At 41.5% G+C, this 10,129-nt stretch overlaps 1 pseudogene; it reads right to left on the reverse strand.

Annotated features, from left to right (window-relative positions):
• Window positions 1-318: 318 nt before the first annotated feature.
• On the reverse strand, window positions 319-2,887 carry LOC137098888 (uncharacterized; annotated as a pseudogene).
• Window positions 2,888-10,129: the final 7,242 nt, after the last annotated feature.

The following is a 10,129-nucleotide window of genomic DNA, read 5'->3' on the forward strand; positions in this document are numbered from 1 at the left end:
TAACAGTGTGCTACTGTGAAAATACTGCATTATGTTGGGTTTGCACAATAAATTTACCAACTATTACTGTGATATGACAGTATGCTGTTGAAAGTTTACTGTATTTAATTGTGATTTCACAGTAAAGGTTTTCTGATACTGCTGTGATGTTACAGTATGTTGTTGTACAAATAAAATATTAAATTGTGATTTTGCAGTAAATATTTTATGACATTGCTGTGAGGTCACATTATGCAATTGCAGAATGACAGTAGATACTGTAAAAGTAATGCAATTCAGTAGCTAGTAATTAACTGTAAATTTACAGCTATAATTACATTTAGTTTTAGATTTAGTTTAGAATCTAATGAAGTGTTACAAAAACAAAACAAATTACTACAATAACAGCATCAATTTTACCAATTTATTTTGCCAACAATACAATAGCAGTGGCTACAGTCAAGAAAATGCAGGGTTATTATTATTATAAACCTGAAACAGGGTTGTGTAAGACTCACTGTATGGAAATAGATTATAAAGACTGACATTCTGTTTGCACAAATCAATAAACTGTATTACATAAATTCAACTGTAAGACAAAACATTTGGACATTTCTTTACCTTCCTTCAGCTTTTCAAAACACTAATGACCATTGTCATATGTAGAACAACACATTTCAGTGACTTTTCAAAACAGAGTGACATTAACACGTATTTCCTGCATCAAAGTCAAAGTCAATGAGTTTTCTTATAAAAGTACAGACTTGCTGATTTATGTGTCCACCCTGTCTCTTTGACTTTCACCCCATCTGTGGATTAATGCCCAAGAAGCACCTGCAAAAATAAGACCAAGAGCAGAGTTGTTAGTTTTCAATGAGAAATGAGGATAATAAAAGGTTTGCAACAAAGAAAAATAAAGAAAACATTACCTTTGGATAAATTCCAGGGTGCAGGAAGCATCTTCAGCTTACTGCAGGTTTAAATTGTAGTAGGTCGCGAAAAGAGCAGCCAAACCACTTGTAAAGTCTTGGTGAGGTCCCATGACCACCTGTCCCTCAATAGACAGCATCCATGCTGTTGGCTCCAATATGTCACCTGAAACAAACAAGACAAATCAACTATGCCCCAAAGAATAGAACCCAGAATGGGCTGTATGTGTGAACGCTACTGTCCGACTAAGATGCTTCTAATTTTGATGATTCCGATTCTGATTTTATTTTTCTTTCTTCTTGCACTTGCAAGAAACGTGAAACATGAACATTAATTGCACTTTGTATAATTATCAAAAATTACTCATTAGTCTGTGAGAATGAATGTACTTATATCAGCAACCATCACCATTGCATCCTTGGGCTCTTTGAAGTCTGCCATCACAAGCAAAAGACTGCAAGCAGCCTTGTCTGAAACCTCTGGTTCAAAAGAAGTGAGGACATCTTTCACCCCTGAATGGCATTTGGTTGCTTGGCAGAACTTCACAATTGTCTTGTATTTGTTGTCCAGTGACTCCCTCAACTTATTGAGGATGGAAACATTCGTCAAATGTTTAAAATGGGAAAACATGCCACGCAGTGAGAAGAGAAAAGGCCATTCCTTTGTAACCACTGCAATGGCTGGGGCAGGGACACTGTTGAGATAGTGGCGCTGGATGACGTAGGTCTTCCCCATTAGAGGTTCAGCTCTCTCAGCCCCACCCATTCCTTCCTTTGAGTAAATGCTAAGAAGTTGAGTTTAAATGTCATTCAACGATGCCACAGATTCACCGAGTGGAAATTCGGTAGGACACCAACTGACACAACCGTACTGATCCACAGGACCTCTTGCATTGGCTGTGCCTCACTCAGGAACTTCAGTATGTGGCCTTCTCTCTCTGCGTCTTCTGGCAAGAGTGTTGTTTCTATTTTTATACTCTACCGTAGTTTTTATTTGTTGAAGAGAATAACAACCATCTCCAATAACATCACCATTTTTCCCAACATCAGCAAAACTTTTTGAATGGTCCCTTACGATTCCCCGGACAATATTATGACATGTTACTCTTGTTGGGTTAGACTCATATTCTAACATGTGATCCACCACTGCCTTCACCATATCCTTTCTATCTCCTGGAGATGGCCTTGTTTGATTTGCTACTGCTCTTCGAATTCCCACTGGCATCCTATCCTGAGAGTGTTCAAGGAGCTGGTAACAATATTCGGAGAGGGAACAGGAACCAGATCCAGCTGAACTGTTTCAAATCCTACAAACCATAGAGCACAACTTTACCTGAAGAGACAGTAAACCATGAAAGGGTATTTATTTATGTCTGTCTTTGTGAATATTTCTTTGTGAATGTGTTTTATCTGAGTATTGTATTGTATCTGAGTAGGATGCAAAGTTTGAGGTAGGAGGTACTGACGGAATGAGAGATTATGCTTCTTGTTTGGTTTTAGATCCAGTGTGTTAATACAGTATGAAAAAATAACTGTCAGAAAGTCACACTGGTCAGACTGTCCTGGAAAAGATGACACCAACTCTGGTATGTGCTGCAACAGCGATGGGGTAAGAATAAGGCTGAACAGTAGGACACCACAGGCTACAAGGGATCAGGTGAAGATATGCTACTGATAACAAAGTAGGCTAAACAACAAGTCTGAGGAGAAAGTGAGGAGTAGGTCATAATTATACTACTATTGAGCAGTGAGTTGGAACAGTGTCAAAGTATAGTTACCTTCATTCTTAAACCTATTCAGTAATTTCCTACACTGAATACTTCTCGATATCCTTTTCTTGTACGAAAGCCAAGTCTTCTCTGTTTTCCACACCCAGTTCTTTCAACCCATCCAACAGCGATGTCAGCGTTTCATCAGAAAGGCCCGGTAGGAGTGACACCACCACTTCTTTTATTATCTCCTCATTCATTTTCCAAAATAATTTTGCCAGACGATAAATCTAATAATAGAATTAGAGGTGGGTAATATTATGGTTATGAATATATCAATGTTTTTATTAAAACACAAAGAAAACCCACAAATATTGTGAGCCAAAAATAGAAGTATAGAAGTATAGAGCCAAAAACTTTTTCCAAAGGTTGGTTTTCAGCTGTAATCAAACAAACTATACATTTTTTTATTTTACCACTAATTTCAGTCAAATTCTGTGCATTTTAAGACCTACAACAAGCTGTATCCTTCTTCTTCTTCTAATATATCAACTAAAAATCACAATTTAAATTACATCCACAAAGAACAATGCTATTTGTTGGTACAATCCAAAAGTTGACTTACTAGCTAACAGCTTTTTAATGTACTATATCTTCTTTTGCACTATAAACCAACTGGGGGATAACAATTTAACTATTTACCAATAAAACACTTACTAAGCAATTGACCTAAAGCAACATAGTTAGAGGGACCAACAATGATAATTTGTCTCAATAGTTCTGTCATACCTGAAATGCTGGTCATAAAAAACGCCAAACAATAGTGGGCATCTAAACCTAGATAGCTTAATCAGAAAATAACAGCCAGTATAAACAGTATTTTGAGATGTAACTATTCAAAATAGCATATTGTTAATGCACACACTATGTTACTAGAATAATAATCTATTAATTAATTGTGATTAGTGGATTAAAAATAATAAGCATTAAAAATTATAAGCATTTGGAGCAATTTAGTTCCAATATGCACAGGTAGACATGTGGCAGTGCATATAAAGCATAAGCTAAGATGAATATGTATCATGTTTTCCTGCATTGATAGATTTACTGCAATCACGTTTACATTTTGCTTGTGTTTTTACTTAATCAGCTTGCTCCACTTGTTCAAACTGCCTCTGGAAAAGACTGGTGAAGGGCAATAACTGGTGAGCCATCCACTTTCTAACATGGAAGAGGATAGTAGTCTAACAAATCCCCTTGGTTGATGCAAACATAATCATCCTGGGCTGATCCTAAGACACAATAGACACGTATGTCTCTCAACTTCACAAAAGTATGTTTCTCAGTGACAAATTGCACAGACTCATTGTGAGCAACGATCAGTTCAATCTTTCCTGCAGAAAGTTCTCCACCGCTGCTCCCAGTACAACAAACATTCCCTTCTGGTACACAGTGCCTTTCACTGTGACTTCATTACAAGCAAGTGCAGACTGTGACTGTATATTTTTACCAACCACAGATGACCTGATCCTGTCATTGTAATCATTCACATAAAACTCTGTACCCTTTTCAACATTCACAGCTGGAAGGAAGAAGTTGCCTGCACTCAAGTAGGTTTGCAACAGTTGATGTCTTTCTGCAAGCGTTTTGCAAAGATTTTTAAAGTTGTGCAATTTCCTGGCAAACTGCTTGAAGAATGTGTGTTTGCTCTCAAATCGTAAAGTCCACAGGCGTATGAGTGGACCAAAGTGAAGAAATAGCTCTGGATAATGGCACAAATAATGATGCTTGGGTTTGAGTGGACTTGCAGGGAAAAGCCTTTTCCGAATAAAGACATATTCTTCAATGAGGACTCAAAAACTTTGTTCATCAAAAAGTATTTGAAGTCCTTCTCCTTGCAAAGAACGACTAGTTGCATGTGATCCGTTGTGGATCTATTGTGAGGCAAAATGTAAGTGAGGGTCAGGTAAACAGCTAAAATTTTGTGTTTTTTTTTTCCGTGATCCAAGAGGATTCACTACCTCAAAGGCATCTTGGTACAGGATCAGACCAACAGAGGAAGGTTCTGTTTTCAACAACTGATTGCTGTGAAATCTGTGTCCATCGCTAACATCCCAAATTATATTTTTAGTAACAAGACAAGCCTGTGTAGCAGCATGCTGTTCTCTAAAAGGTTCACTTTTGAACAATGTGGCCAGTGTCTCATGTATAGATATATACTGGGCAAAGCTCTCTTTATCATTTTCATCACTGCCCAATAGCAAAGGCTCAACATAGTTAAAAGTGTTTTTAAAGACACTTTTCCTTTTCTGGTCTGTACTTAATACATTTCTGTTGTACATCTTCAGTAGATCACCACTGTTAATTTCATCAATGATGCTGCTAATAGTGGGCTCTTGGATGCCAAGATCTTTCAGTTTCTCACTTAGGATCTTAAGTGAATGCAACAAGCTAATCTCATGTGCATTCTGAAAGTCCTCAATAACAGTCTGTATGGTGCTGGCTGGCAGCAACAACTTGCCTTGTAGCTTCAAATAGAGAAGGGCAAGTCTTTCCAAAAAGAGAGTTTCATCAACAGCAAATGGCTCCTCTGGCTCATCGTTGTCCACAACTACGTGTCCAAATATGGCTGACTAGACATAGTACAAGGCTCATCAGGTTTAGACAAATCCGAGAGAGTTTGACCTACCTCCTTATGTTTTCTTGAAACATGAGGCCAAACTGGATGCAACTGTAAAGCTGCAATCACAACCTCTGACTGGGCATTTAGTTTCTAATCCTTCTTGTATGTGTGACTTCAAATGCTTCATGATGGTGCTTAAAGTGTCACAGGTAAATGTACAAGACTGTGCCATACATTTTAAGGCTGTATCAAGTTGTTTAGATTAGATTAGATTTTAGGTTAGATAACTGTATTGTCATTACACATGTACAAGTACAATGCAACGAAATGCAGTTTAGGTTTAACCAGAAGTGCAACAGCAGCAAAAGCAGGATATCCAGTTATTGCATAAATTAATAAGTTAGTATTGTACAGTATTTTGTAGATGGATATGTACTCAAACAGAAAATTAAATTCAGTAAAGAGACAGCTCTGGGGAAAAACTGTTCTTCAGTCTGCTAGTCCTTTTTTTGAGGCACCTGAAGCGCCTGCCAAAGGGCAAGAGAGTGATCAGTCTATGGGCGGGATGAGAGGAGACCTTGCAGATGCTGCGAGCTCGACGCAGGCAGCGTTTCCTCTGGACGTCCTCCATGGCTGGAAGGGTGGTCCCTGTGATGTGCTAGTTGGTTTTCACCACCCGCTGCAGTGTCTTGCGCTCTGCAACAGAGCAGCTCCCATACCAGACTGTGACACAGTTGGTCAGGATGCCTTCTATTGCACAGTGATAGAAGTTCACCAGAATATCCGAGGACAGCTGATTCTTCTTTAGTGTCCTCAAGAAGAAGCTGGTGGGCCTTCTTAACTAGACTGGAGGTGATTATAGTCCAGGACAGGTCCTCAGAGATGTGGATCCCTAGGAACTTGTAACTGGAGACACGCTCAACAGCCGTTCCATTAATGTGGATGGTGTCATGTGTATCTCTTGACTCTTTTCTGAAGTCCACAATGAGCTCCTTCGTCTTGGAGGTGTTAAGGAGCATGTTATTGTCATTGCACCATGTGGCCTGGTGCTGAATCTCCTCCCTGTAGGCAGTCTCATCATTGTTGCTGATGAGACCAATCACCATAGTGTCATCTGCAAACTTGATGATGGTGTTAGATCTGTTCACAGGCTTGCAGTCAGAGGTGAAGAGGGAGTAGAGGAAGGGGCTCAGTACACAGCCCTGTGGTACACCAGTGTTGATTGTGGTGATGTTGGAGCAGATGGAGCCGGATCGTACTTGCTGGGGTCTGTTGGTCAGGAAGTCCATAATCCAAATGCAGAGGGAGGTGTTGATGCCCAGGTCCACAAGTTTAGCTATTAGCTTGGATGGGATGACCATGTTGAAAGCTGAGCTGAAGTCAACAAACCCCATACGTGCGTAAGTGTTCTTATTGTCCAGATGTGTTAGCACAAAGTGCACTGCCATGGACACGGCATCCTTTGTGCTCCTATTGCTGCGGTAGGCAAACTGGTGAGGGTCCAATGTGGATGGCAGAGAGTCCTTCAGGTGAGCCAGGACCACCTGCTCTAAGCACTTCATGACGGTAGGTGTCAGAGCTACAGGGCAGTAGTCGTTCAGACACTTTGGGGTGGAGTGTTCTGGCACAGGCACGATGGAGGTGATTTAAAGCATGCCGGCAAAGCTGCTCGGGCAAGAGACAGGTTGAATATGTCTGTGAAAACCCCAGCGAGCTGCTCAGCACATGCCTTGAGTTCACGACCCGGGATGTTGTCTGGTCCAGCGGCTTTGTGCGCACTGATCCGGCTCAGTGTGGTGCAGACGTCTGTGGTGGAGAGTGTGATTGGTGGGTGGTCAGATGAGGGTTTTAGCTTGATAGCGGTTACTGTGTTATCTCCCTCAGAGCGTGCATAAAAGTAATTAAACTACTCATCTTGTTTAAGAAGAGGACATCAGTGGCTGCGGGGGTTAAGTGGGTGGTTTTGTAGTCACTGATGGCCTGGATGCCCTGCCACATGCGTCGAGGGTCAGAGTTGGAAAAGTGCTCCTCTATCTTTAGCTTGTAGCAGTGCTTGGCCTTTTTGATGCCCCTCTTCAGGTTAGCTCTGGATGTGCTGTAGGCCTGTGCATCTCCTGATCTGAAGGCAGTGTTGCTTGCCTTCAACAGGAGGTGGACCTCATTGTTCATCCATGGCTTCTGATTTGGGTATGTGGTGATCTGCTTCTGAGTTGTGACATTTTCTATGGTGGAGTGGATGTAATTCAATACAGAGGAGGTGTAGTGGTCGATGTTGATGTGAGAGCCACTGGTGGGCTGAGAAGCAAACTTTTCCTGGAGTGTGAAATCTACCCCGACAGGCCACACTTTGATGGTCCTTACTGTGGCTTCACACGATTGATGAGGGGTGCATATTTGGGGGTGAGGAACAAAGAAAGGTGATCTGACTGTCCTAGGTGGGGGAGAGGGGTTGCAATGTAAGCTCCAGCCATGTTTGTGTGAAAATGGTCAAGGGTTTTGTTTCCTATGGTGTGGCAGGAAACATGCTGGTGAAATTTGGGAAGCACTGCCTTTAGGTTTGAGTGATTAAAATCAAACCGCAACAATAAACACAGCATCTGGGTGAGTGGTCTGTTGTTTACTGATGGCTGCGTGAAGTTCTTTCATAGTAAGCTTGGCATCAGCATCCGGGGGAACGTAGGCTGCTGTTATAATGTTTGAAGTGAACTCACGTGGCAGATAAAACGGTCTGCATTTAACCATGAGAAACTCAAGGTTGGCTGAACAATGACTCATGACAATAACAGAGTTCGTGCACCAGGCTTTGTTAATGTAAATGCACAGTCCACCACCTCTGGTCTTGCCGGAGCCGTCTTGTGTTCTGTCCGCATGGCGTCCTGCCAGCTCGATGGTATTGTCCGGTATGCTGCTGTGTAGCCATGTTTCCGTGAACATAAAAACATTTCAGTTCGAAAGTCTCTTATTGTATGTGATGTTGAGTCGAATCTCCTCCATTTTGTTCACCAGTGATTTTACATTGGTGAGGAAAATGCTGGGTAACGAGAGCCGGTGTGGTGTTAGCTTTAGCTTAGCTCTAATTCCTCCGCGTTCCCCCCTCCTTTTTTTACGATCTCGATGGCACTTGCGGGTGCTTCCGCCAGGCCGGGTAGAGTGAATCGCCTCAGGTGTTCTGGCGATATCAGGAAGGGTTGAAGGTTGTCGAAAAAAAAGTCTGGAATTCGCAAACCAATATCTAAAAGCTCAAATCGTGTGTACGATATTATGTTACAGCTGATCTGCACAAACAGATCCAAGATGAGCAAGAGAAGTACCACAAAATTGCAAAATCTGGAAAGACCCCGGGCCTCGCGCCGCCATCTTTACCTACCTCTTTGTATGGTTGCAGAGATAATCTTAAATTAAGATTTTTCATGGATATAAACATAAATAAAGCTTTGGTGTCATGTTGGAACATGACACTGGATCATGTATGTTGTCCCGTTTGTTGTTGTTGTGTTTTAAAAGGTGTTGTTACTTGTGCGCATCTCCATTGTTCATACTTTTGAAGGAAACTTGGGAGGAGAATATGATTGTGCAGAAGAACTAGTCAAAGCCTTTTAAGGTTTTTTCCCAATGCTGTTTTTTGTTTGTTTGTTTTGTTTTGCAATTATTATCAAGAAGAAAATTGTAGTTTAAACTAGCAAAGAATGATCATATTATCAATAATGAATATGAGAATATAATGGAATACAGCAGGCAGCATCACTGGTGTAACAACATGTTCAACACAACTGTGACAGTTTGCATTAGAAGCTTAAACTGGAGAATAATATTAATACAACCTTATACCAAAAGGGTCCAAATTTATGTTTTTATACTTTAAATAGATTGTAATTGAATTATAATCATCACAATGTCACATGTCAGTGGTGGAAGTGCTGAGCTCTAAAATAGTTCAGTTTAGTTAATTCAGTCAGACAAAATACAAAAAACATTATATAGACAAATCAAATCAACAGTTATTACTATGAATGGGAATAGTTATAGTTAAATATTATAGTCTTTAAACGTATGCTACTCCAGAATCAGTTTGGGAGGAGAATATGATTTAAATTGAATTTAGTGGCAGACTGAGGGGGGGATTATTTTCCACTCCATCAAGACTCACATTAAGAGCTAATTAGCAATTAGTTCGCTGTGGATCTGGATCTGAGCACTGGTGTCACTGCTGCTCTGCTCCAGCTGGAGGCGCTGTAGGAGCAACAAGCAGCTCCGGTTGCTGAAGCTTTTTGTGGAAAGAAGCAGATGCAGACAGAGAGAAGAAGCTGCTGTATGACGATGAAACAGGACGTTTGACCGTGTGTGTTGTCCCACAGTATAAAGAGAAGAAAAAGACTGGGTCCCGCTGTGTCCTCAGGCTGCGCTACAGCGTCTATTCACAGGCGCGATCCCACTACTGAGCGGCACGGAGGCTTTGACCTGCTCCGTTTCCGACCTGGGCCGGTGCACCCCTCCTTAGACGACCTGGTGGTCCCGGGCTCCCCCAGGAGCACCATATCGATACCGAACTTAGTGCGGACACCCGCTCGACACAGTCCGCTGCAGCTCAGAGCTCCTGAGCTCCAACGATCCTCCAGCCTCAGCCTCCCAGTAGCTTGGATTACAGGCGCGTGCCACCGCACCCGGCTACCGACGCCGTCATTCATGGAGGGTTGGAGTTTTACAAAGCTGACGTCATCAGGTGAACACGTCAAGCTGCAGTGCAGCTGAGCAGTTTCCAAAGTGTTAAATCAGTGTTTGAGTAAAGAGAAAAACTTTATCCCTGTTCTTTAAAATGTTCTTATCAAGCTGTCGGTCAGTGTTTGACCTCAGTGCTGAATGAATCCACCACCAAAATATGCTGCAGACCA

Source organism: Channa argus, chromosome 1 (genome assembly GCF_033026475.1).
Source record: "Channa argus isolate prfri chromosome 1, Channa argus male v1.0, whole genome shotgun sequence".
Taxonomy (NCBI): Eukaryota; Metazoa; Chordata; class Actinopteri; order Anabantiformes; family Channidae; genus Channa; species Channa argus.